This window comes from Mobula hypostoma, chromosome 9 (genome assembly GCF_963921235.1).
Source record: "Mobula hypostoma chromosome 9, sMobHyp1.1, whole genome shotgun sequence".
Classification (NCBI taxonomy): domain Eukaryota; kingdom Metazoa; phylum Chordata; class Chondrichthyes; order Myliobatiformes; family Myliobatidae; genus Mobula; species Mobula hypostoma.
Genome location: NC_086105.1, coordinates 106,077,591 through 106,083,892, shown reverse-complemented (window position 1 = coordinate 106,083,892; position 6,302 = coordinate 106,077,591).

The window sequence follows — 6,302 nt, the reverse complement described above, 5'->3', positions numbered from 1 at the left end:
TTATGATACTAATCTCCCTGTTTGCTGGAGAAATTGTGGAAATCAAAATGCAAACCATTATCATATTTCCTGGGAATACCCCTTTATCAAAGACTATTGGAGTGGGATACATAACGCCCTACAAGACATCTTTAAATGTGAAATATCCTTAGAAAGTAAGACTATATATTTCGAGTATATACCTCAAGAATGGTCGAAAAGAGATAAATATTTAATGAATATACTGCTGGTGGCTGGTAAAAAGACACTTACCAGGAAATGGTTATCACAGGAGAGCCAACTTTAAATGCATGAATGGAAATTACAATGGATATTTAATTGTAAGATAACAGCATCTGTTAATCATAAGTTGGAACAATTTGATTCCTACTGGGAAAAATGGTTTAATTACATAACATCTCATAGACCTGCTTTTATTCTCATAAATCAATAAACATGTTGTAAAAAAAAGATCACTCCCTACTTGTACATAGTTTTCTCCTTTTGCTTGTTCTTTCTTTCCTCTCTTTTCTATAAGCGTATACCTCAGAGAATATTATGTGGAGATTTGTGGCAAATATGATATATACGCACAATATCTGAAATACATCTTATGGAAATGTTTGTTTGGTGATGAACTTCAATAAAAAATAAATTCCAATAAAAAAGTGAATATAGTGAGTTAAAACTCCAGGAGTAAGCAAGTTCCCACTAAACTCCAGATCCCAACTTGGTTAACATCCTGACTTGGTGTGCTGCAACTATTTCAAGATTGCGATGATGATCTCATTTCACAATGTGTGTGGGAGGACATGTCTAACAAATCTTTTGGGGTTCCTCGGAGAGGTAACTAGGGAGAGAGATGAAGTTAGGGCAGTGGATGTTGTATATATTGGCTTCAGTAAGGCTTTTAAGACGGCATGACCAATGGCATGTGTCAGCTTATTGATGGTTCAAAAGACAAGAAATATGACTACAAACATTACTAATACACTTTTTTTTTGAAGTGAAGTGAGGTAAACTATCACCGCAAACAATGAAGATGCGAGTGACGGCAAAGGGAATTTGAGAGATGAGCTGTGCTGGTGCGCTGCAGAATCAATACAGATGGATTGAGTTGGAGTGGGCGATTCAGAGAGGAGAAGTTGAGGCAGAGGACTTTTGATGCCCGTCCAACTAAGCTGGGTGCAAGTTTGAATCGCTCTAAGCACTGAGTCGATTTGGAGAGGTCGAGAATGGCAGTGAAATCTAGGCCCGAAGCAAATTTCTGGGTGGCATGTTCTAGGCCCGGAGTGATTTGCTGAGGCAAAGCCCCCGTCCTAACGTGAAGTATGATCCACTGTTCGGATAATTTAAATGCTGGTCCAGATAGACTAGAAAGGCATGGTGTCAAGTGTCAGGACGATTTTGCTCACTCTCCCACGATGTTCACTCCTCTTTCCATGATCCTGAGACTGTCAGACTGCCCTGGCTGCTGCGCTTCATGTCTGCAAGCTTTGCAGCGACCTGCCCTGGTAATATGATGAACTGATACCAAGTCCTGGGCCTACTCCAGGCTGCTCTGGGAATTTGGATCTAAGGACTCAGGCTACGTCCACACTACGTTGGATAATTTTGAAAACGTTGGTTTTGAGTAAAAATGACAGGCGTACACACTAAGCGTTTTTCAAAATATCTCTGTCCACACTGACACAGATACTTGGGCGAATCTCATCTACTGAGCACGCGCAGGACGCACAGAAAACAAGCGAAGAGGAAACGGTATACTTGGTGCGCGTTTGTCCAGTTACAGAGTGGAAAAACTTAAAAGGAATTGCTCTTGGCTCTCGCATAGGAGAACTTAAAACTAAAACAAAAACAAATACTGGAGCGTATGGAGGCAACCGACAGGGACTTCACGGACAGTATGACCTGGCTGATGACAAACATTGAAAAACTGAATAACCCTGTTGCATTAATAAAGCACCTTGTTAAATGTATAAAACATGTCTGCATCAGTGTTATCTTGTATTTCCATACAATGTTACATTAGGCTGTTACACACCTATTGTCAGAGAAGTGCTTGCATAAATAAGTAAACCAACTTCATACAAGCAAGGACAGAAAACAGGGCAAAGTGAGTATACTTATTTTTAGATTATGAAGACACGCAGTCCTCTTTTATTGTCATTTAGTAATGCATGCATTAAGAAATGATACAATATTTCCTCCGGTGTGATATCACAAAACACAGGACAGACCAAGACTGAAAAAAACTAACAAAACCACTTAATTATAACATATAGTTACAACAGTGCAACAATACCATAACTTGATGAAGAAGTCCATTCAGTAAGCTATGGGTAAGCAAATGTATTTGGTGAGTACATTTCTAACTCTTCTGGCTTCAGTCTCGTTGCCGTCTTTTGAAATTGTTAGGTTCTGCGAAGCGCAGAATCAAATATCGCTGTGATGATTGTACGCCCTAGTATCAATTGTTTGGTGACAATAAAGTAGTAATAATAATAATAAGAAGAAGAATAAGAAGAAAACAATGAAATGCTGAGCTGCCACCATTTGTTCCGGCACGTCATGACAGCCGATTTACAAAGCTCCGGTTACTCCATACACACCACAACGGATACTAGGCGTTTTCAGATTTATTCACTCTGGAGACTGTTTCTGAAAATCTCCATTTTTGGGGGCTGAAAGCGCCATTTCAGTGTGGATGGAAGGTCAAAACGAAGAGAAAAAGCTTCGTTTTCAAAATTATCCGGTGTAGTGTGGTATAGGCTCAGTTTGGTTCGGAGTGCTGTTGTTACTTGCTTCTATTGTTTACATGATTTGTGTTTTTTCTCTCTTTCCCTGCAAATAGAATTGGGGTTGGCCTTTTTTTAAATTGAGTTCTTTCTGGTTTACTTTGTGCTGCCTGTAAGCAGACAAATTTCAAGGTTGCATAGCTTATACATTTCTTTGAAAATAAATGTCCTTTGAACCTTTGACAAGGTCCCACATGACAGGCTGATCTGGAAGGATGGGTTGCATCGGATTCATGGGGGGGGGTCTAGCAATGTGGGTTCAAAATCGGCTCAATTATAGAAAGCACAGGAGATAATTAAAGATTGATTCTCCAACTAGAGGCCTGTGACTAGTGTGGTGCTTCAGGGGTCAGTGATGGCACCTTTTTTATTAATTATTTCTGTAACTGTCCCTCAATGAACATGGCACAATTTGCAACTTTGCTGATGATAACAAATTAAGGGGTCTCATTCAAAGTGAAGCAGTTAGGTATGTGGGCAAATGGAGTTCAAAGTGTGAGGTGATGTATTTTGGACAGTCAGACCAAAGTAGGGCTTATACAGTGAATGACAGGGCACTGACATGTGTTGTGGGGCAGAGGGATTTGGGAGTACAAATACTCAATTTTAAACTGAGAGGCCTGTGAGCATGTGGAATGAACTGCCAGATGAAGTGGTTGAAGTAGGTAGAACTGCAATGTTGAAGAGGCATTTGGATAGGTACTGTATATGGGGTGGGGGTGGAGGTTGGAGGGATTTGGGCTGAATCCAGGTAACTAGGGCTAGCAAGGGGGATGCTGCAGTTGGCATGGACCTGTTGGACCAAAGGGCCTGTTTCTGTACTGTATAACTGTAGGACTCTATGGCTCAAATCAACTTCAGTATTCCTTAAATAAGCCTACTTGACTCCTAAACACAGTGTTAGGTTATGCTTTACTTTAAGCTATTGAAATCCACGTTGTCTGAAGATCATCAGCATTAAGACCTATGAATGTACATCTGAAGGTTACATAAACTCAGAGATTTAGAGAAGTGGATGCAATCTCTCGAACTGTCAAGCCCACATACTCTAATTGGATCTGTATGATGGGCAATATAGGTTTTGTGATTGAAAATATGGATGTACAATGTTCTGTGCCGAATGTGAAATGCCGAGAGGAGAAATCTGTCTGATGGACTAAACAATATTATTGGAGAGCAGTCCAGGGAACCCTGATCCTGACAATTGACATCTGTTCTCCCACCCTGAAGCAACAATCGCTTTCTTTGTCTCTTTCTCCTTTCTCATTAGCCCACATTCCTTCTTTATAACATTATCAAGCAATGATCCTTTACCAGTTTCCCCCATTATTTTCTATTTAATACTATTACCTTTTTAATTTGAATTATAATTATGCTCTTACTGTTTTCCATCCTCCTCATGCTGCTCCCATCTTATTCCAGTAATAAGTACATTTTGCCAAAGCCTCTCTCTCCACCACTCATTGAATGCAGTTGATGTGTACAAAATCATTAAAGGCATGAATAGAGTTCTGAAAACCAGAAGGCTTGGTTTAAGAAAAGGGGTAGCAGATTTAGAGGGGACCCCTGGGGCAATATTTTCACTAAAGAATGGCTGTAATATGGATTGCACTCTCTGTGGGGTTGGTAGAGGGAGAGACTGACCAAATTTTTCTGGAGTCGCCAAGGCAGGAAGGCCTGGGAAATGGGATTAATATAGATGGATGCTTGATGATTGACCTGGACATGATGACCGAAAGGTCCTGTTTCGGTGCTGTGCTGTATGATCCCATGACATAACACTCCTCTCCTGCTACTTCTGTGATATATTGAGTATGTTCTATACTCTAAGCAGAAACTCTTTTTTTTCAGCATTCCTCTTAAAACATAGTGTAATTGGGATCCTCTGACCTGAGTCATGTGGAATCAAATTTCATGAAGATAAGAGTCAGACAGCAGGAATGGCTGTGTTGTTTGTGCTGAGCAGACACTCAGACCGGCAGCTTCTCCACAGAAAGCACTAAATTGACTATGTTATCCCATGGATGGTAATTTGTAATTGAAATGAGCCATTGTTCATGCTAATTACTGGACATGTTTCTACCCTTAATTAGAAAATAAGCAAAGCATCTAATTACACTTTTAGGAATAATATCAAAGTTTTTTCAGTTAGGCAGCTGCTTCAGAGACCTGTTTGTATTAGTCGAGCGCATTTAGAGCCGATGATTGTTCTGGAAGTTACTAGTAGAAGTCCAAATAAAAGGTTCAATTAAAAATGTATCAGTCTGACTTCAACAGGAAGGAACTTACTGAGACTTTGCATTGCTGTGAGTGGTGTCCTTATGTAGGGCTTGACAACAGCCATTGTGCTCGGCTGAATTTCTGCTGCTTGAATTTCTAATCACTCTATCTTCTGCCAATGTTCAGGAGTACATTTGTTTAAACCCCTAAAAAGAACAAGACGAATGAGAAACTACAATTTCTAATGGATCTGTTGTTCTCCGTATCAATGTGACAGAATCTGAGCAGTCAGTTTACAAGAAGGTGGTGCTTCAAAGTAACAAACCACCATCAAATTAAAAGCAAGTATATATTTCACTGTACAAGATATGTTAGAGGATGAACAATTTGGTAAAAAGAGAACAGTTACGGGAGGAATTGTTACCTGCAGCAAGACTTCTATAAAATAAGCAGCAAAATCAAAGTGGAGATGGGAATTCCCAGCCAGATCAATTGAACAGCAAGTTAAAGCTGAGACAGAGCAGCCTAAGGGGTCATTGTGATGTCTGTACAATTTAAGCTGACTCCTCAGTTTGAGGGAAAATGCAGATTCAACAACACCGGAGACAAAAGTAGTTCCCACTGCAGTGATGGTTAAAGGTAATGAATAAGTCGCAGATGTTTTATGTAACAAAAAGACAAGCAGAGCACTGGCTTTATGCAATTTTCCTTCCCATGGTATCACTTTAATAGCATTCGCTGACAAAGGAGTTAACTATTTTGAATTTAAGGCAGGATTTCTGAGAACTAATTTGTTTCTGGATAAGAAAATAGGTTTAAATAAACACTGCTCTTAGTGCCCAGTCTATTAAAGCATTTGACGTCTTATGGAGATTTCACAGAGTAATGAGTCGAAGCCATGCATGATGCAGAGCAGACCCTTTGGGAGAGTGAAGTTTACTGATGTGATTGAGCAAAGGGCATCCCCATCCCCACCTCCCCTAAGACAAAGAATTATATCCAGGAGCTACTAAATAATAAAAGGCTAAAGACTACATGGACTTTAGCTGCTTCTGTTTAGCAATAATATGTTATTAACTACGTTTTCATACAAGATCAAATTTTGCTCTTTTGGCTGTGATGTATGTTTTACAGCTGAAATGTTGCTGGATTAGAATAGATAACATGAATTCAGTATGTGGGCCAAATTTGGTTTAACTGCTGGCCGGCTGGTGGTGCAGTGGCATCAGCGCCGGACTTTGGAGCGAAGGCTCCCGAGTTCGAATCCAATTCGGGCCACCCCCCTGGGCACGCTTTCCATCCGTG